Raw genomic sequence first — 20,876 nt, 5'->3', positions numbered from 1 at the left:
GTATGTATTGTACGCGATTCTACGGACTTGTAGAACAACTGACCATCGTCTTCGCAGCCGGCAGCCGGACGGCGGGCAGATGGCGGCGCTTTTTGCCGTTGCCAGTGCCCCCGCTGCCCCGCGCAGGTGCAGTTATATATGGCCATCGGGCCGGGCCGGCACGCCCCGGCCCAGGCATGGGCCAAGCACGGCCCGCAACTTCTCGGGCCGGCACGGCACGTCGTGCCTGCGGGCAATGCCAGCACGGGCCTCGTGCCTGGCATTCGGCCCAAGCACGGGCCTGCGGGCTGATTTTCGGGCCGTGCTAGCCCGACCAGCCCGGCGAAAATATCGGGTCATGCCAGCCCGCAATTCTGTAAACACACCAGCAAATTCAGCTCTAACTTCAGTTTTCAAATTTGGAATCAAATTTCACAGAAAACATAAAGGATAAGAGATCACAGATTCACAATCACAACTCACAATCACAAGTTCACAACTAGACCGGATTCAAAGATAACAATTAACAACTAGACCATTGACCAGTGACCAGTCACAACTCACAAGTATGAAGTATCTTAACAGATTCACAACTCACAATCACAAAATAACAATGCACAAACAAGACTTAAAGAGATAATTGAGCTGTGTGCAATGCTGCCTCATTAAAAATCTTTCTAGGTAAAACTCACCCTTGTGAGAAACCCTAAAAAGAAAAAAAGAGTGCAGCATAGCTCTTATAATGATAAGTTCAAAGTTCAGATACAAATGTCTTTCATCTCAACTCTCATCTCTCCTCTCAATCTCAAGTTCTCAACTCACTCTCATCTCTCATCTCTCATCTCTCAACTCTCTCAGACCAGAGAACACTAAGTACCAGCAGAAGTAGATGCAGAAGCCATTGATGTACCAGCCGAAGGAGCCCTAGATGCACTATGAATTTCTTCATCAAGATATTGATGCTCAAAGTAGCTTGCCAACTCTTGGTTGTCTGTTGAATGCTGCAGTCTTCGTTCTCCCAACTCCTAATCCTTGATGCAAGCAAGCATCTCCACATGTTCTGGCAACAAGCGTCAGCGCCGCTCTTCAAGTATCCTTCCTGTCAAGCTAAAGCATGATTCTGAAGAGAAGAAGCATGATTCTGTAGGGGCTGGATCAGAACCCAAGTATCCTGCAAACAAAGGTGTCAAAGTTTCCATTGCTTTTGCATTAGAAGAAGCATTATCTAGAGTATCAGAAAAGATCTTGTCAATCAAACCAAATTCCTCAATCACAGAACTAATTTTTTTAGCAATGTTCTGACCAGTATGCTTCACCTCAATCAATCTCAACCTAATTACCTTTTTCTGTAGCTCCCAGTCAGCACTCACAAAATGAGCAACTACACTGATGTAGTCCTCCTTAGCATTACCAGACCAAATGTCAGATGTCAAACCAACAGATGAAGCACCATGCAAAATATGATTCTTAAGCATATTACGACCTTGGTCTCTAGTGGTGGCTTGCCGGGAGACCCTAGTAAAAATAGGGTTATGAACACATTGAATGTACTCCTCCCATGTATCAGTGTCACCAATACCTAAGGGAAGATCAAGCCTAGCAATCAAGCGACACAGCTCCTGTCTAGCTACATTAGGTTTATAGTCCCAGTTGCGCAAACCATTAGGATTAAGCGCAAGCCTAGACTGAATAGCAGCACGTTGATTAGTTTTTTCCATACATGATTTCTGGTGCCTCTTCAAGTGCCTAGTTCCAGAAACAGATCTAGCAGACAAAGTAGCCTTACATATTTTGCAAATAGCTTTAGTGCAAATTCTACTGCCGTTCACATCCTCATAGATCTCATCAAAGTCAGCCCAGACAGGAGATTTGCGCTTACCAACTCTGATTGCATTACCAGAAACAGATGGAGCAGAGCTATTGGTGTTGGAGCCAGTCCCAGCCATCGTCGCCCCTTCACCACCGCCGCCGTCCAGATCAATCGGAGCCTGGCTGGCTCCGAGATCGACACCGAACAAGGCAGCTGCGTCCTCTCAGAGGTCGTCGTCGTCCTCACCCTCGGGGGCCATGCCCGGTAGGATGGCATTTTCATCCGCCATGGCAGTGACCACTCCGGCCCGTTCCTCGACGGTGTGGGTGGCCGCCGAGCTCGCTCTACGCCGCAGCTAGAAGAGGAAGCATCGGCTACCGACCTACAGATCAAGAAACACATCAGATGATAGAATCGGATCAAGAAAGAAGATGCTAGGGTTAGGATTAGGGTTAGGGTTTACCTGCGCAACCGGAGCCCGGTGCCGGAGAAGACGATGACCCCTGCAGAGAAGACGATAGACCGTTAGCAAGGACGGCGAGCGGCGGAGGAGGGATGACACTGACAGGAACACGAACTCACATATCACCAAGAGGGGAAGGGAGAGGGGGAGAGGAAGGAGATCAGGGAGGAGAAGGGAAAGGCTGGCCGGCGGTGGAAGGCAGATCAAGGTCACCGGAGTCGATGAGGTCGGACACCGAGGAGACGGCGGCACAGCGAAGGCGAGGCAAAGACGAGAGCGGTGTGGGCGCTGCGCGGCGGGTGGAGTCGAATGGATTAGCCGATTATGGTTAGGTGATGAGAGAGGGCGACCGGCGGCCGCAGCGTGTCCCTTATATATGAAGGGAGGGGCCGAGTGTGTGCTGATGATGGGCCAAAATGGCCGTTGGGCTGGCGGTGGCGGGTAGCCGTTGCGGGGGGGGGGGGGGGGCTGGCTGCCTCGGGCCGCTGTCGGGCCTCCCTCCATTTCTCGTGCCGGGCCGTGCTGGCCCACGGGCTTGGGGGTCAGCCCAAGCACGGCCTGAGCAGCGGGCCGGGCCAGCCCAGGCCCAAGTTTCATCGGGCCGTGCCAGGTTCGTGTCGGGCTTTTTTTCGTGCTTCGTGTCGTGCCGTCGCGCCTCGTGCTGCATGGCCAAGTATAGGTGCAGTGCAGGGAAAGCCCTGGCAGGTGGGGCCGTATGGTGGTTGGGTGGGCCCCACCTCTCTCGAGCACGTTAACGTTACCCGTCCCCGCGGGCCGCGGAGCGAGATGAAATTTGAAATTGGGAGGAAACCGACCACCTCAAATCCTCGTTGCTCCTGCTCGTCTTGTCGGCAGGCCGCCAATCAACCCGATCAATCCAATCCGCCGATGGCCGCCGCCGCCGCCGCCGCCGAGGATGCGAAGGAGAAGGAGCTCCTGTCGTCGGTGGTGGGCGACATCCGGAGCTACTCCGGCTCCGACCCGCTCCGCCCATGGCTCCGGTACGGCACCCTCACCACCGTTGTCTTGCCTCTCTTACTTGACTGTTCTCCGCCTCCCCGCATCGCTTCCTTCGCCCCACCGATCGGTTGATTCGCCCGCTCGCTGCCTGCTAGGGGGATGCGGAAGATGGAGCGGGCGCTGCCGCCGGCGACGCTGCGGGAGAAGCTGCCCAGGTTCCTCCAGAAGTGCGCCCCGGAGTTCCAGGACGACGCCCGCTACCGCGACGACCCGCGGTACCTACGCGTCTGGATCCAGCTGGTTAGCCAGACGTCTCGATCCCCTTCGTCTTCGCTTGTTGATTTGCAAACATGGGACAACATCGGTCGTTTGCAAATTTGACACTGGACCTACATTCATAGAGATAGATGGACCCACTTGTCATCCGAGTGTCATCATAATCACAGAGTTGATACTTCGATGGGACAGTATCATTTTTGCAATTTTTTCGTTGCTGACTTCTCGTGCTTCGTTGGGGATCGATCGAGAGATGACGGCGGTTGATACTTCGATCGGTTGGGGGGCTTTGTGGGTTTTAGGAGCGAACTCCAGAATCTGCACCTGTTCAATTAATTGAATTTTCTGTCTGACGTATATGTATTGATGTTAAGATACTACTTTCGTTAGCCAGATCATACCGTAGAGTGTAGATCTCATCATATCTTAGCGTGAATGTTGTCCTCGACAAAAACAGTACCTCACTGGAAATTTGTGATGTAAATAGTGCTACGATGGCTCTTGGGGAAATGACTAAACCATATTCAGCTTGATTTCTTTTTGGAGCCCTTGTTATTGTTATAAGAAATGATCTTATTAGGTTTCTAAATCTTGTAGATGGACTACGTGACGGATGCAAAGCCATTGCTCAAGAAGATGGAGAGGAATGGGATAGGCCTCAAAAGAGCTTCATTCTATATGGCTTATGCACTATATTATGAGAAGCATAAGAGGTTCAATGATGCAGAGAAGATGTACCGTTTGGGAATCCAGAAGTAAGCTAAAGCTCTTAATGCCCCCACTACCAAGCCAACCCACCAAATTATTTTCTATTTTAATTGGACACCACACATCTGCTATTAGAACTGTTATTGTTGTGCAAGCTCAAGACGCCGCCAACCTGAACAACTCTGTCAAAAACAGTAGTGCACGGTTATGCAAAACTTAACAATTTAGTCGATTAGATAAGAAGGATTGCAAGTGACACTTCATGTTAAAATAGATCTCAGTTTGTAGTTCCTTTGAGAGGAAAGCTGGTTTCTTACTGAAATGTTTAATAGCCTTGCAGAGCCTATTGGGGAGTTGCACAGAGCACATGAACAGTTTAATTTTCGCATGGAATCATACAAGAGGAAAGATAAAGTATAACTCTCATTCCGTTTATTACTTCAGTTTAGATCATGGCCAATGTTGGGTCTGTTGACCTCCCTTTGTTTATTCATGTGCTTTAGCTGCAGGAAAGAATGCCTAGGAAAGCTGGGTCTAGTGCTACATCTATGAACCAAGTCAAAGGTAGGCCCATGTAGAGAGGGGTACACAAATCAGTTCTTATTGTAACCAATGTTACCTTTGACATTTATATCTCTATTAAAATCTTGACCAACCTTTCTCAAATAAAAAAGAAACATACCTTTTCTTGTCAATCCATAGCTAGAACTTTCCTTTGCAAACTCATTTTCTGATTTAGTTGACACAAAACTATAATGGGTGATTTCTTTCTCAAAATAGAAGCATGCTTATTCTTGCAGATCCGCACCTTGAACTTTCTTTTTCAAAGCACATTTTCTCATTTTATTGACACACAATTATAATGGGTGATTTTCCCAGTGGCACCTTACTGACTTTTGGAACATGTTGCAGGTGAAAGCAGAAACTCTAAAGAACTGAAATCCAATACAAAGTAAATGTCAGGAAGTAGTTCTAATCCTTCATTAGGCTCTTATCCTCCATTAGGGCCAGCTAAAGTTGGTATGCTCTCCAGAGGAAACTCAGGAGCAAACAAGAATCTGTCCCGTTGTAATAGTGATGATACTGTAGTTGTACGGTTTATAGGCTCTGCTTTGGTTGGGAAGTCAGAGACTGAAGATGCCTGTCACCATGGCCTAGTTGAACCAACTATAAACACTAAGGAGGCTTTGGATGCCATCAATGGCATGTTTATGGAGCCACTGGAACCTGAAACTATTCTCAAGAGGCGATCAAAGCGTGAGAACCCAAATTATAATCAGCAAGCAAGTGCATTTGATATCTTTGTTGATGATGATGAACCTAGTGGCAATGATACAAATATGCTCCAGAACAACAGTGTGAAGCAAGACCATACAAAATTAAGTCAGCAAACAAGAGGATTTGAGATCTTTGTTGATGAGGATGGTCCTATTGGCAGCAACCAAAATGGAACACAAAACAGGAACCCTAGAAAGGAAAACATGAAGTTAAATCAGGAACCAAGTGTGTTTGAGATCTTTGTTGATGAGGATGGCCCTAATGGCAACAACCAAAATGCGTGGCAAAACAGGAACTATGGGAAGGAAAACATGAAGGTAAATCAGGAAAGTAGTGGGTTTGAAATCTTTGTTGATGAAAATGAGGCTAATGGCACTGTCCGGAATGCTATGTGCTACAAGAGTAATAGGTATCCTCCAAGACCATTATCTGAGTCATCTCAGCATCAAGGCGAAAGTGACTTCCAGAAGCCATTTGTTGGATGGTTTGCAATATTGCCAGATGATGAAGAACAATGTGAGGAAAGTTATGGTGGTGCTAACATAATTTCCAGAACTGTGCAGCCTACTCATGATACTAGTACTTTGCTCTGTCCAGTTCAAGGTAATTCAGGAACAAGGAATCGTGAAGGTCCTCATCCTGTGACTTCTGGGATTCGAGAAGACACTGTCATTCGTAGGTTTGTTGGATCCACTATTGATGATGAGCCTAAGGTGGAAAATGCATGCTACCATGGGTTAGTTGATCCAACTGTCAATCTAAAGGAAGCAATGGATGATATAAACAACATGTTCGGAAAACCACTGAACTTCAAGGGTGAAAGAACAAAGAGGGAGACTAATGCACAGTCAGATGGAAAAGCAGCTCCAGCTTCTGGTTTCTCCATATTAGCTGATGATGACCTAAAAGAGATCTCAAACAGCAAAGCCAGTCAGAGCAATTTCTGCAGATTTGGGGATGAGAATGGTCTATTTGAACCCACAATCACCACTCGTGATGTCATGGCAGAGATCAACGATATGTTTGGAATGCCACTAGACTTGTAAGATGCATGTTTAGAGTGAACTGAATAACTCAACTGTTAGTTGCACAACTGCTTTCACCTTTCAACTCTCCCCTTGAGAAATGTGCAGTCTTGCTGATGTGAAGAGCATGGAATCAGTTCCCTTATTTGGTGCATAGATGGTGTGCATTTTCTTAAATTGTGGTCAAATGTTTATTGTTCACATTGATCAATCTTGAATATGTGGTATGTGTCTAATTTTGCCATTAAATTAAGTTGTCTAAAATATAACTGTAAAATTGCTGCTTTGTTTTTGCTAGTAACATTTCTTTAACAATTACTCTCAAAATGTTATGTGGTTTGGTGATTGTTGGTGTGAAACCTTACAGCTGCACTGTGGCACAGGTGGAGATCACAACAGAATGTTAGGATTTTCAGGTCGTTCAACCGCAGAGAAATGCCGAATTACCACTTCTTGTGGAGTTGCCACTGCCAATCTACCACTAATATAATTTATCTACTCAAGTGAAGGGAAGGGGGCGTAATTTGTTACAGGCCACCAGGTGATTCCTGTGGTGCTGTCACATAACGCCGACATAGTGATTTTGGCTTACATGTTGGCTCAAAACTTTTTTTATGCTGAAAAAACTGAGACTTGTGTATTTGATGGAAATTGTAGCAAGCATGGGTGCATATGTTGCTCTTGCTCTGTTCGTTATCCATAGTTGTGCTCATAAAAAAGAAAAAAAAAACATTGTCTGATGTCCATTTTAATTGTTTCAACCATTCTATCATCTCAGCATGATTAGGCCGCAGTTCAAGCACAGCAAGAAAATCTTCCAATCGTGGAGCTAGAGACAAACATCAGATTTAGCAGATAAGTGTTGCATTGTATATGTACAGCTTCAACAGGCAGTAAATCAGAGGACTGAAGATGACGACGACGGCCTAACTGAAAGCCTTGAAACCTAGCGGCCGATGCTGAGCTGCGCCAGGCGCGCGGCGATGTCCGCCCCGTCGGGCGCCGGCGGGGCCTCCTCCATCGCCACACGCAGCCCCGCAGCCTCTCCGCGATGCCATCGACCGCCGCGACGGGGCTCACCATCGTCGACGACGGGGAGGTGGAGATGGCCCCGCAGACGGCGGCACACGCTGCCTCGTCGGCGAAGCAGAGCGCGAACTCGGCGCCGGACTCGGGCTCCGCCCACGACAGCGTCGCGCCGTCCAGCCTCTCGAAGGCGTCGCCGGGGAGGATCGGGTACACCAACACGATGCGCCCCCGGGGCCGCGGCTGCTGCTGGCACTGCTGGCCGTCGGCGTCGGGGCCCGCCGCGTACAGGACCAGGGACTGCCCCTGCGGACGGAGGAACGTGACGGCGTCGTAGGCGGCGCCGAGATTGCTCCAGTGGCCACCGTCGCCGCCGCCGCCGGGGAGGTGGAGGACCTGCACGGGGTATGCGCCGCCGCTCGCCATCCGACCGGTTCGATCTATGGGGGTGGGACAGCGGAAAGGAGTAGGGGAAATATTGTCGTCTGGTGCGTCTGATCTCAGCCGCTTGTTTTCCATCCGACGTTTGCGAATAATTTTATTTAAGGTTGTGGTCTTTTGTGTGACAAATTTGCAAAATTTGTACTCCATTTTTTTTGAAACTTGGCATGTACTACAATGTTGTGACTAGTGTTTAAACAAACGATGGTAATACAGATTACTTTCCAATTAAAATTGGACTTTATCAAGGGTCAGCCTTAAACCCGTATCTCTTTGCCTCAGTAATGGATGGGGTTACCAGGAATATATAAGGGTATCCCTTGGTATAGGTTGTTCGCTGATGATGTAGTGTTAGTGGACGAAAACTAGGCGGGAGTAAATAGGAAACTAGAGTTATGTCGGCAGACCCTTGAGTCTAAAGATTTTAGATTGAGTAGAACTAAACCGAATACATGAGATATGACTTTAGTGGAGTTATACAGGAGGAGAGAGATGTGAGTTTGGAAGGTCAAGTAGTGCCTAAGAAGGATACCTTTTGGTACCTGGAATCGATGCTACAGATGGATGAAGATATTGATGCGGACGTTAGCCATTGTGGGAGATATGACCCCGGTATCCATAAGACAAGACATGGGCCACACCATCGGATGTGGCCCAGCCCATAAGATCAAGGCACGCACGGCACAGGTCGACGTGCACCGCAAGATATTATATAGTACCAAATAGGCTACTTTCCTTGTAACCCTACCCTCCAGAGTATATAAGAAGAAGCAGGGGTCCCCTAGTCGACATCCCCATATAGATCCTAGGCCTAGCCCAAGGCATCTTCATACATCTCATATTCAATACAATACACCAAAGACACATAATATAGGGTATTACGTCGATCAGATGGCCCGAACCTGTCTAAATCGCTGTCTCTACGCCTTGTGTCACCATTCGGTTCCTGATCGCGCGCATCTCCACCAATCAATCTACCTTCGTGGGATACCCCTCGAAGGACTGCCGATCATCTTTTGTGGACAATTCGCGCCCATCGGGGGGCTCATGCGTGTTGATCCCTGGCGAACCAGATGGCGTAACTCAAGATCAACATCCTTTAACAACCATGGCGCACGTCTTCGTACGTGGATTGACATCGTCAAGCTCTGACTACATCGGTCCTACTTCAACATGAGATTAACTTTGTTCCGGCTGTCAAGCAAGCCGCTAAGCGAGCTGCCCACATCGCCGACTAGATAACGCCATACGCCGTTGACCAGACATTCCGTCTAAAGCTAGGTCACGCTTTAATATTTTTTTTAAATATTCTTCAATCTTCGTATATCGCCATAATGTTTCTCTGAGCTGTTTTCTCCATGTTTGCTCTCCAAACGATTTTCTGAACCCCCAAACAGTCATGTTGATGCTCGGATGTCCCCAGAGACGGCCCTGTCTCTGGCTCCTCCCTGCACATGCACGAGCGTCTGTCCTCTACGTTATAGGTGGTCGGCAGCGGCTCCTTAGCGACACTTTGTTCTTCCTACACGCACACGGGCTCCGCGCTCCGCATTATGGTTAACGGGCTAGCTAGGGCTGAAGACTCAGCTACACACTAACTGGTCGAACGGTTTATATTAAATATAAATATATCTTCACACCAACTGATCGCCGAGCTACATACACTATTTCATCACCATTACTGTTTCTTCTCTAGAGTTCATATATTTTTACATCATGTACTACCCGTTCTATATATTTGTACTGTAGGATCATCGTCTAGGTGATCGGATCACTTGGTGCTCGGACTTCTCCATCGATCAACTGGTCGAACCACTAGGTTCATGGACTTCGTCGCCGACCAGTTGATCGGACTGTTCGCCGATTGCTTCTACTCAATGCTCACTTCGTCGTCAACCAGTTGTTCGGACTGTTCGTTGCTCGTGCTTCATCGCTAGCTATGCTGGGGACTCCTCGGTGCTCGGACATCGCCAGCTACACCAGGGACTCCTCGGTGCTAGAACATCGCCAGCTACGTCGAGGACTCCTTGGTGCTCAGACATCGCCAGCTACGCCGGGGACTCCTCGGTGCTCGGACATCGCTAACTATGCTAGGAACTCCTCGGTGCTCGGACATCGCCAGCTACGTCGGGACTCCTCGGTGTTTGGATTCTTCATGCAAGCATCGCCAGCTAAGCTGAGGACTCCCTTGGTGGTCAGATCTTGCTATGTCTCATCGATGTGCTATCAAGCTGCTCCATGCTGTTCGGATCAGGGTGCTCTTCTTGGGCGGCACGTCTAGGGTCTTGATACGCGTATGTCAGATAACGTCAGCAAGCTTTCAAACTTCTTTTCTTTGACCCTGCTACAAGATTCATTATTTATCTTCCAGCAGGCTCGGGGACTAAGTGGCTACACTTCACTTGGCGGTGAATGTAGTGCTTATTTCTTGATTTACCCTCCTTATTGACGGAGTCTAAGTGGCTACACTTCTTCTAAGTGGAAGAATTTTCAAATTTTATCTTGAGCCCCTTACATCCTTCTAGCAAGCCTTACTTGGCTAAGTCTGAGGTCTCCTAACCAGTTAAACTGGTCGGTTCCTACTTTCACTGCTCAATTCACCAGTTAAACTGGTCGGTTTTAACTTCCACTGCTCGGATCACTAGTTAAACTGATCAGCTTCACGTTAAACTGCTCAGACTTGTTTAAGACAGCATTGCTCAAAGGATACAAGACGCTCAGGGACTAGCTGTGGTATATGACCCTCGATATCCACAATACAAGACATGGGCCACACCATCAGAGGTGGCCCAGCCCACAAGATCAAGGCGTGCACAACACTGGTCGACGTGTACCGCAAGATATTGTATAGTACCAAATAGGCTACTTTTCTTGTAACCCTACTTCTCCAGAGTATATTAGGAGAGGCAGGGGTCCCCTAGTCGACATCCCCATACAGATCCTAGGCCTAGCCCAAGGCATCTTCACACATCTCATATTCAGTACAATACATGAAAGACACAGGACGTAGGGTATTACATCGATCAGACGACCCAAACTTGTTTAAATCGCTGTCTCGATGCCTTGTGTCACCATCTGGTTCCTGATCACGCGCACCTCCACCGATCAATCTCCTTCGTGGGATACCCATTGGAGGACTACCGAGCATCTTTTGTTGATAGCCATAGAATCAAAGCAGGGTAGATCAAGTGGCGACAAGTTTCTAGCATTCTCTGTGACAAGAGGGTACCACAAAAGCTAAAAGATAAGTTATATAGAATGATGGTTAGACCGGCTATGTTGTATGGAGCATAATGTTGGACTACAAAGATTCAACATGTTCAACAACTGAGTGTTGTAAAAATGTGTATGTTGCGATGGATTTGCGGTCACACAAGAATGGACCGAGTTCGGAACGATGATATACGTGATCGCCTATAGATACCACCAATTGAAGAAAAGCTTGTCCAACATTGGTTGAGGTGGTTTGGCCATGTCTAAAGGAGACCTCCAGAGGCACCAGTGCATTATGGAGTCCTAAGCCAAGCTAATAATATGAGGAGAGGTAGAGAAAGATCAAAATTGATATGGGGAGGCAATAAAAAGAGATTTGAAAGCTTGGGATATACTTAGAGATCTATGTTTGAATAAGAGTATTTGGAAAGCAGCTATTGAAGTGCCTGAACCGCGAATTGGGGATCTTGGTGGGTTTTAACTCTAGCCTACCCCAACTTGCTTGGGACTAAAAGGTTATGTTGTTGTTGTCGTTGGCAAATTCATTACTCAAGCTAATAAGTCATCAGAAATGATTACAAGAACATCTTCAGGACAGAACTTGTGATGAGTTCCTCCCCTTTGATGCAACCATAACCTAATTATGCATCTAGTAGATATACTATATGTCTAGATACAAGCAATTTTTATGTAAAAAAGTCAAAACTACTTATAATTGAGAGAGTAGTTAAATTCAAATCATCGAAGATGGAATTAATAATTAGAATAACCAAATCATCAGCAACCACAAACTCTCTAAATTTCATAAGTTTCATTTTACCAACACGGCCACTTGTTTGTTTGCTAATGAAAAAACATGTAATAGACATGGTCTCGAAAGAAAACACATTTTCTACGTTTCGGTCATCTGGTTTTGGGCAATGTTCAGGCCACGCATGCACGATTTCCTCTTCCCTGTGCACATCTTCCTTCTCTTCGGCGTGATGTGGAATGGTGCCGACAAGTGACGGCGGCCTTTTAGAGATCTTTGGCGACCTTAGAAAAGAAGGTGCCTAGGGGTAGATGGCTAGACATGCAGTGATGCCGGGTTGGGCGGTGGGCATGCAACTGCCAAGGGGGTAGGGTAGGACTCATCTGGATGGGAAGTGTCGGTGGTGGGGGTGAGGGCTCGACAACGAATTCGCGGGTTAGGATTAGTGGAGGGCGGGGTCGGCATGGTGGCAGTGGTTGGTGGGCGACGTGGCAGCAGCGAGAGAGCTACTGGTCGTGGTGGCCAGGAAGGTCGACGGCAGGAGCGGGCTGGTGTGGACGCGAGGATGAAGAGAAACAATGTGTGGATTGGGATTAGGGGAGGGCAGGGTTGGCACGATGGCGGTGGTTCATGGACGTCGCGGCGATGGCGCGAGAGTTGCTGGCCGGGGCGGCGGGAGCACGTTGGTGGGGGTGCATGAGGAAGAAGATGATAGTTTGCGATCTAATCTAGAGCATTCATTTTGTATCCAACAATGTCGATCGTTGCCCAAAAAGAACAAAAAAAATTAGGCGCCTGAAGAATAGCAATTCCAAAAAAGGGAATTACTAGCGCTTAGACGTATAGAGTAGAAGAGCATGTCTGGATGCCCCGTGCATGGTGCTGCCCAGCCGCCCGCTAGCGCCTGCCGCTACACCATATCGCTGCTACATGCACACGTACATCCCCCGTCTGCCTCAACCCACCTCGTCCGCCTTGCCCTGCCCCACACGCGTACCCTGGCTATGCCCACCACTCCTCCTTCCTGACCCCCTCCTCTAACTCCACGCGGGCTGGACCTAGGAGCCTGGATGAGGATGACCATGCCCCATCCACATGAACCTAGGCGTGTCGTGCGCCCCATCTGCTGCCCCCAGCTCGCCGCGCTGCTTCCCCAGCGCCCGAGCTATGCCCCATGACTCTCTGAACAAACCCCTAAAACACGAAACACTTGCAACATGAAACACTTGAAAGCAACATAAGTCTGAAGCAGATAAAACATTTGGAACGTACACTTGCAACATAAGTGTCAAACATATGCAACATCCAGATAAAAACACTTGCAACATGAAAACACTTACTGCAACATAAGAGTAAAACAACTGAAACATTTGGAACGTACCCTTGCAACATATGTGTGAAACACATGCAACATCCAGATCAAAACACTTGTAGCATACGTCTGAAAGAGATGAACACTTTGAAGAAACGCTTGCAACATGTCTCTGAAACACTTGCACCATATGCATCGTCCTGATCTACTTTTACAACATCCATATGAAACACTTGCAACATACCTCTAAAACATCTAAAACACTTGAAACATACATTTGCAACATGTGCTTTCAGCGCAACATTTCCTTGCTATTTGGGAATGGACGCTCGTCGAAGTGTGGAATTCACCAGTGTAGAGCTCGCCGGTGGTGCGGAGCTTGTTGGTCCGGTGGAGAAGGTCACGAAAGGTCCCGTGGAGAAGACTGCGATGGGTCCGCACGCTAGAGAAAAAGGAAGATAGGTTGCTGTGCTCTAGCGCGGAGGAGATGCCGACCAACGGAGTGGAGGCACGGTGGAGAGAGAAGCGTAGTGGAGAGCACCGTCGCCGAGGCGGCACGACAGAGCACGGTTGTAGAGAGCTATCGCGGTGCTGCGGTGAGGTGAGTTTTTTCTTTTTTTAGAACGGTTGGGGGTGAGTGGATGAGGAGATAAGAGGCGATCGTGTGGCTGCGTTGCGGCCCACCATCGGCACCGTTCGGGCGGAGATTTTTTTTAATTTTAACACTTTTTGAAAACTAATTTTAAATCTAACACTCTCTGTTTTTTTAAAACTAACACTTTTGGCCGCGCCTATTGCCATGGCGTGACCAAATGCCTGTGCCGCGCCATGCATGATGGCGCGGCAGGGAGTTGACATGGCGACGACCAGAAAGGGTCACGGTTGACATGGTAGGGCCTGCCGCGCCACCCATCTTGGCGCGGCAGTGCCGCGCCACGGAGCATGGCGCGTTACGGGCACATAAATATCATGAGCGAGCCCCCCACCCACACGCACGCACGCTGCGCATGCCCGCCCGCATGCCGCGCCTCGCCTCGCCCACCCGCCACCAGCGCCCGCCGCGCCCGCCCACTCCGGCCGTGCCCACCCGCCCATGTCCGCGCCACGAACGTCGGCGCGTCAAGGCCGCCCGCTCCTATCAAGGTACCCCCTCTCAATTTCATTTTATTTTGATTGTTATTGATTTAGGATAATTAGTGATTTAGGATAGTTAGGGTTTTATGATTGTTATTGATTTATGATAGTTAGTGATTTAGTATAGTTAGGTTAGTGAATTTGTTTGTGATTTAGGTAGGTAGATTTTAGGTTTGAGGTTGTGTGTTGTAGTATAGTTAGGATTTTGGGTTTAGGGATTGATTAGGTATTTATTATTTAGTTTATAGTTAGTTATTTAGTTAGGGATTTTGGGTATAGATACTAGTTTTCAAATGTTGGTACTTATCAGTGTGTGATACGTCGATTTTGATGACTTGATGAAGTTTCGTCAAATGCTTATATTCCTAGTCAAGTTGTTTAATATGTCTGTTAATGTTACTTTGAATATATACATGTGCTTTCATATTGTGTTTGTATTGCATAACAAGTAGTTCAAATTTTGCAATGCTACATAATGTTAATTTGAATTTTGTTAATTTGAATACTCTAACCCTTTGTTTATCAATTTGAAACAGGATGGCTCCTCCCACACAGCACCCGTTGTACCCTATTCTTGAGGTGGAGTACGACGACCAGCACTGAGCATACATCTTGAGTGACAATGACGTAGAGGTGGCCTTGCCTCCTTTGAGACCCCGCACACACACCAGGGCGCACCAGTGGGACGAGCATTACGCACCGTACATATGGCGTGCCGGCTTCCTTGAGCTTGTCCGTGTTGTCAATTACGGTCTTCCACCCCTTGACCCAGCACTACTTACTGCAGTGTAGACAGGTGCGAGTGCCTTATTTGTACGTAAATATTCTTGGAACAAATTTGAGGCAACTAACAGTCCTTCTATTCTTATAACAGGTGTAGGTCTGAGACCCACACATTCCACCTACCTTGTGGTGAGATGACCTTGATCATGCAGGACGTGAAGGCTATTTTTGGCCTTCGGTTGGGGGGACTTCCAGTGACAGGGATAGTTGACAACGATCACTGGAGGGAGCTGATGGCTCAGTTTACTGGCTTTCTTCCACCGGACGACGAGGCTTCCAAGAAAAATAAGTGAGAAATTCAAGGCTATTTAATACTTGCATTGCTTTCCTGCAGCCATCGGGTCTCATTTTCTTTGCTCAATTTTAGGAAAAGTTCTGGTGTTTCGTCGTCCTGGATCATGGAGCGCTTTGATTACTTGAACCCATAGGCTGAGGAGGCTCAGATCGATGGGTTCGCTCGAGTGTGGCTCTGGCACTTTTTTGTTGCTTTCCTCTTCCTAGACGCCTCGGGCAACACCATCAGCTGAATCTTCCTTGACATACTACGCCAGCCATGGGAGAACATAGCGGCGTATAGCTGGGGCAGCGTAGTCCTGGCATGGACGTATCGACAGCTATGTGTTGCCTACCATCACACCTCAGGGTATGCGAACCTTGGGGGTTGCTCGTACCTACTCCAGGTTTGGTGTTGGGAACGATGGCCCGTTGGGAGGCCCCTTAATACTGGTTTACCGGTAAGTACTTTGGTTCATTATATTCTTCGATATGGTTACATATAATGAGTTTATTAATGGCTAATTCATTATCGTGTTCAATGCAGCAATGGAACGGGCAGGATACACTCCCTATAGCTCTGTTTATCTGGATGGAATCAGAGTTAGTTAGAGGGAAAGCGAGGCGTAAGTACAGGGAGTATACGGACGGTCTCGACGTCTTGACATAGCACCAGGTTACGCTCTCTTTACTATCATACCTGTGCCTTGTTCGATGTACACTATATCACAGCCTGACTCAATTACAAAATGTTCAGGTGCATTGGTGTCCTTGGGATGCTCCGGAGCTCTAGTTTTATCTCAGTCCTATCACTAGGGATGAGTCAGAGGAGTATCACTGCAATGTCTCTCTTATTTTCTTTCACGTGGTCGAGATTCACTTGCTCGTTAGGGTCTGTAGACAGTTTGAAAGAATGATAGACTGCCCACCACCGCTTTACTCCACCAACCAAGGATTGCACAGGTGCATTATCGATTAATAACAAAGCTATAATTCAGATGTATGTGTGGTACAACTAGCATCGTTTTGTTGCAGGTATGACCGTAGGAAGAGGTACAAGACTAAGGATTGGCGCGTGACACACAATACGCACATCCACTTATGGGAGACCAGGGAATGGCAGCCGGTCTATGCGGGTCCTCCACATGACCAGCACATCTTCAATGAGTACCTGTGCTGGCTTCACAGGTCTACGAGGACACATATCAAGCCCCCGTACACTAAGAAGGCGATTGACAAGGACTCAGAGGAAGATGTGCTCGAAGATATGTACGACGTTGCCACTAGAGAGGACACACCGCTATAGAGAGCCCCGCTACAAAGATACGTGGTAAGATACTTGAATAGTATAATTTGTTATCCATTTAGTATTAAGTATGTATACTAAAACTGTTCAACCACGTTTCTGTACCCAGACGACACAATTGTCGAGGCTGTCCGACAAAGCAGCGTTCTAGCTTCATGAGTCTAGAGGGCAAGGGCTAGGCGTTCTCAAGGCTTTTGTGGAGGTAAACATAAACTGGTCCATTCCGAAAATGTTTCTTTAGTGTATATGCGTTTGGGAAATGCACTAACTTTAACGTCTATTTATGCAGAAGGTGAAGAAGAGCTGCAGAAAGCTAGCTCAAAAGCTGAGTTGCATAGACACTCCTTATGAGAAACCGCCACTCCTGGCGCGGTCGGGTGGCATGTCTTCAGCCTCTTTGAGGACACTAGCTAGCTCTTCTCAGCCGGTGACAGATGCCACTTCCGCGGTGCGTACACCACCACATCATAGCGTTGGGAAGGACTCTGCAGCCGAGGATGACGAGGACGACGATGACGACCCCTCAGGCTTCCGTAGACAACACGACCAGTGGGACAATTGGTCGCAGGACGAGATAGGCATGTCTCAGCTAGGTGGTGCCCCGCTTGGTACCTAAGGAGCCTCACAGGTACTAACAAAGGTAGTTTCTTTAAATATGTAGGCTACATGAACTAACGATCACAAAGAATTCTAAGTAATCATGCATATCATATACTTGCAGGGTACGAGCCGTACGGATCGGCGACGCGACCACACGACGTTGGCTACACTCCCAATGTGTTGCCAACAAATCCGAAGAGATAGAGGCGTCCGAGGGATCCTTACACTCCTGGGTCTTAGTTTGTTAGGTCAAACTAATATTGGCGTCCGAAATTTACAGGTTTAGTTGGTTATGTTATGTCGAACTTATATCAAACCAATGAAAATGGTATGTGGCAGCTTGTCAACTTGCGCACAGGCTTCATTTATTTGCTTCATATTCGTTTCTATGCATCACGGCATTACTGCAGCCGAGATTAAGTAGCAACTAGTTCAAAAACCGGCAGTCCCGGGGTATCTCGACGTCAGGGTCCATGGTCGCGTCGCTACCGATCCTACAATATGGGGCCAAAAAAATAAGTTTTTTCCCTTAAAAAAATATTCGTTTCAATCCGATCTATTTTTTCGTAGTCGATTAGTTAACATGCTGGTTAACCGTATTATGAAAAAAATTATTGACTTATCAAATTCTATATTCGGCCGTGAAAAAGATTAAACAAAAGACAGAAACAAATTTACTATTGGTTTTACGTCAAGTAATACCTAGAGTAACTCCCACTATCGGCGCGAAAAGTTCCGATTAAACCGTCCAGGTACCGCCGCGCTATGCTCCTTGGCGCGGCACTGCCGCGCCATGCATGGTGGCGCGGCAGGCCCTGCCACGTCACCGGTCAGCGATACCGGTCGTCGCCACGTCAGCTTCCTGCCGCGCCACCATGTATAGCGTGGCACAGGCATTTGACCGCGTCATGGCAATAAGCGCGGCCAAAAGTGTTAGTTTAAAAAAATAGAGTGTTAGATTTAAAATTCATTTTTAAAAAATGTTAAAATTTAAAAAAAATCCGGGCGGACGTACGTCTTGTACCTAGGATTACCGAATAAAAAATGGCTACTTGTTTACGGTTCCGGACGATTGATGATGAGAACTCCTGTACCTAAGAAGAATGGCTTCTCATAAGAGCGGCACCCGTGCCTCGTTCGTGGTTTTGCAGGCCCAAAAAAAAAGGAGTGAAGAAAAAAAAAACAGTACAGTAACTTTGCAATTGCCTTTCTCGGTTATTAGAGGAGTGGTAACAATTAAATATACCAACCAACAAAAGTTGGAATTAATCATTTCGACCAAACGAGTCTTCTTCAAGAAACAATGCATGAAGGAGGGTTGTTAGCCCTGGCATAACACTGTTGATGCATTCTTTCATACACAAACATTATTATTTCCTACTCTGATTTAATAAAGAAGACTAGAAGTCACTCTATGACATAACACAAATCTATGGCCTATGGGTGCCCAACCCGATGAAGATGCTGCACAATTGGAAGTTTTTGTAATGAACGACCCAATGGAGCTAGCTAGGGCCACCACATGCTAGTGAAATAGTCACTATTATGTGACCTCAAAGTCCGAAGAGCCAGGTCCCTTGTACAGTATATACATACAGGGGTTCATACTTGGATCTTGAGCAACCATAAAAAATGATAGCTGAAGACTTATATGTTAAACTAATTATCCTACCATAACTATCGATCCAATCCTTTTCATACACGACAGCGCACATGCTGTCTCAGAGACTTCAGCATTGATTGATGATCACAGCACAAAACACACACAAGGCACGAGTTCATTCTCGCGAACCCCACGCGACTCGCGAATAGGAGCGCCGCAGCAGCAGCCCACTACCGGAAAAATACGAGTTTCCCTATGGTTTTTGTTGTTCCCTACGATTTTCTATCAGTCCTAAGTTTGATCATACTGTGTATTTCTGATTATACTGATGTACCATCTTCAAATCCGTCTCCTTTGTATTTCTGTTTGATTATTACTATTTCTGTTTGTTGTCTTTAAATTCGTCTCCTGATAACGTAAGTTTGATCATAACTTGCTGACAAATAGATATGTCTGCCATAGCATCTATATCTCCTGTACACATGAATGCATCCTGATTTTCAATTTCCATTACATGGTCTGTTGCCTTCTGTCTTTTGTTAATGTTAATTGTTGTACACATCTTAGCTAGTCTAGTGAAACCTATTTTCAAATGCTATGTCCTTGAACCTGTTTTTGGCATAGCATTTCCCGTGAAATCTAGACTTATTTAATTGAAATGCCATTTGTTTAATTGAATAGGCTTGTACCGGTGGCTCTTCTGTTGGAATAGAAATTAACTCCTGATAAAACATTAAGTAGGATTGGTCAGGGAAGATTCCGTGGCCACGAAAATGCAGCGACTACAAGTGGTGGCGGCAACTACTCTCCTCCTATGGACAAGCTTCCATTGTTCTAACATGTTTTGTTGCCAAAACATGGCACTTATGGCCTGTCGCCAAAACATGGCACCTATGTTGTGTTGCCAAAACAGATTGGACAACTCCTTTTGAGTTAGTGTTTAACTGTTAGCTAGACTTTGCAGTTATTATTAGTGAACACCCTAATTGTAATGTGATAATGCACTGTTTGAGTTTGAATGCACTAAATTATTGCTGATGGTATTGTGTCAACATGTTTGGATTTGAAATTTGCATTTGAATTAAATTACAATTATTTGAGGCCAAATCAAATGTCATGCAGAAATATTTCCCTAGAGATAAATTTCCTAGGGAATGGAACTTTCCGCGTAGAATTAGTTCCCTAGGAATGCCAAAGTTCTAGGGAAAAGAACTTTACACAATGGATTAGCTTCAGTATGGCCAGCAGGTTCCCTAGGGTGCTATTTTCCTAGGGAAACAAGAATCCCCTACGGTTAGGTAAAACCGTAGGGCACTCTTTTCGCCCTGTTCGTTTGGGCTTGTTTGGTTTATAAGCCGTATTTTTTCAGCCAACGAATAATATTTTTTTCTCACACCAAATCAGCCAATCGTACTTTAAGCCATGGCTTATAAGCCAAACAAGCCCAAACGAACAGGACACTTATTTCCCGTCGAAGTGTCCCTAGAAAATTTTCCCTATGAAATACCGTAGGGGATCAGGTTCCATACGATTTTAGGCCTTTTCCCTAGGAATTCAAACTCGGAAACTCATAGTTTCCAATAGTAGCAGCAGCTCCCCCGCCTCCACCATCGCTGGTCTCCTCCCTCCAGCATATCGCCGAGGGCCGGAGGGAGTGGGGATCAATCATTTTTAATAAGTTTTTTCAGTACATTGAGTCCTTAGGGTTAGAGTCTCTCCATGCCAAGTTTTTTAGTTTTGGGGATTTATCTTCTCCTCCTCCTCTTTGGCGATGGCGAGATGGTAGGGTGGAATCATTTTCTCCATGGCAGCTCTGTTGAAGATGGGGGCAAAAACTATGGCATCAACATCCTCACTAGCGGTATGACGACATGAAGACTTTTATTTCTGGATGACGACATCAAGGCGGAGATGGTGTCACCGCCTTAGAATAAT

The 20,876-nt window shown here is 46.8% G+C and overlaps 2 pseudogenes; one reads left to right on the top strand and one right to left on the bottom strand.

Annotated features, from left to right (window-relative positions):
- Positions 1 to 2: 2 nt before the first annotated feature.
- LOC136502606 (uncharacterized) lies at positions 3 to 6,955 on the top strand (annotated as a pseudogene).
- A 289-nt stretch (positions 6,956 to 7,244) lies between these two features.
- Positions 7,245 to 8,208, bottom strand: LOC136506166 (uncharacterized; annotated as a pseudogene).
- Between the last annotated feature and the right edge of the window lie 12,668 nt (positions 8,209 to 20,876).

This window comes from Miscanthus floridulus, chromosome 14, assembly GCF_019320115.1.
Source record: "Miscanthus floridulus cultivar M001 chromosome 14, ASM1932011v1, whole genome shotgun sequence".
NCBI lineage: Eukaryota > Viridiplantae > Streptophyta > Magnoliopsida > Poales > Poaceae > Miscanthus > Miscanthus floridulus.
Note: the sequence above shows the minus strand (reverse complement) of the source record. Positions and strands in the feature narration are given on the sequence as shown.